General features: G+C 48.5%; 1 protein-coding gene across 2 annotated transcripts in view; it reads left to right on the top strand.

Moving 5' to 3' along the window:
- The window catches only part of NBEAL1 (neurobeachin like 1), a 166,548-nt gene that overhangs the window by 150,265 nt on the left and 14,906 nt on the right, over window positions 1-1,377 (top strand). The gene's annotated exons all lie outside the window — the stretch shown is intronic.

Genomic DNA, 1,377 nt, shown 5'->3' with positions numbered 1-1,377 from the left:
CCAGGAAATGCCAGGCCAGTTACCGCCCTGGTGAAAGGTGAGTATGAGATACCTCCTAACCCCAGCACCACATCCATGGTGGAACTAAGACTGGACCGGGGGAGCCCAGACTCCGGGTGAGCTCCGAGGCAGGGCGCGGGTCAGGAGGAGGGACCCTGGGCAGCACTTAGGCTCATCATAGAGTCCTATGGCTGCAGAGGGGGAGCCAGAGGGAAGCTCCCAAGAGTAGTGGCCTGGAGAGGGGGTGTAGTGGCCTGGAGAGAGGTGAGAGTAGTGGCTCTGGTGAAGGGGCTGAGAGAGACAAGTGAGAGAACCCAGTGTGGGGGTGCTGGGACTACAAGCTCTGGTGGGGAATGAGAGTCCTATGTGAGGCTCCAGAGCTCGGGTCCCTGTGCTAACCACTGAAGAAATATCTGCAAGACATGGGACACATAAAGGGGAGGCCGGAACGTGTACTAAGGCCCTGGTGATCAGGAGGGCAAAGAAAATGGGTAGCCTCCTGCCTTAGAAAAAATATGAAAATTGTTACTATCAAGGTGTGGCAGGTGAACAAGGCAAGAGGTTACCCCAGAGACAGGTAGGCAGTTGGCATAGACCTGGTGAAGATGCTACCCTGTTACAGTGCCTTAGTGTCATTACAAGGGGAGCCTGATCTCAGGTTTCTGCTGCACTGACAAGAAGCAGGCTTCCAAAACTGGGAACCTCATATACCCCAGATGAGGGGCTCCAAGCCATGGGGTTGCCCCACCCAAGGGCTGGAGGAACCCCATTGCAGCAATTTCCCTGCCCTAGGGGTACAGGGAGGGAAAACGGCGGGGCTGGAAGTTTGCTACAGAAGTAATCTCCCTACCCAAAGGTGCAGGGAAACTCCCTGAACTAGAGGATCACTGCAGAGGCAATCCTCTCACCCTGAGGATGAGAGTAAACTCCTACTTTGCAGATGTAGCTGATCTCCAGGTAATTGTGCAGTTAACTAGTCAGTTGTGCAATACCTGTAACATGTAGAGAGGGCCTCAGCTTTATAGTGCTAACAAGAGTGAAGGGTGAAGGGTAATTAAAGTTGTTGTCTTTTAAATAACCAAAATGACTGAACACACATGAGAAACAGACTTTTTGAATAAGTAATTGCCTTTTTAGTATTTTTTTCACAGGAGAAGAACTCCTTAAAGGAAAAAAAGAAGAAAATAGAATGGCTTTTTTTCCATGAAAAGAAGATGTTTGTCTTTTTACACACATTTGATAACTTTGCTCCTTTTTTTCAGTAAATCGCACTGTATGCTGTGTATACATTATATAAATCACAGTTATCTCAATTCAGAACCTTAATTCAGGTAAAATATCATGAAAAGGATCAGGATCTGGGGGAACACCTGTTCA

The sequence above is a fragment of the Gavialis gangeticus genome, unplaced genomic scaffold, assembly GCF_001723915.1.
Source record: "Gavialis gangeticus isolate Ggan-Ray unplaced genomic scaffold, GavGan_comp1, whole genome shotgun sequence".
Taxonomy (NCBI): Eukaryota; Metazoa; Chordata; order Crocodylia; family Gavialidae; genus Gavialis; species Gavialis gangeticus.
Note: the sequence above shows the minus strand (reverse complement) of the source record. Positions and strands in the feature narration are given on the sequence as shown.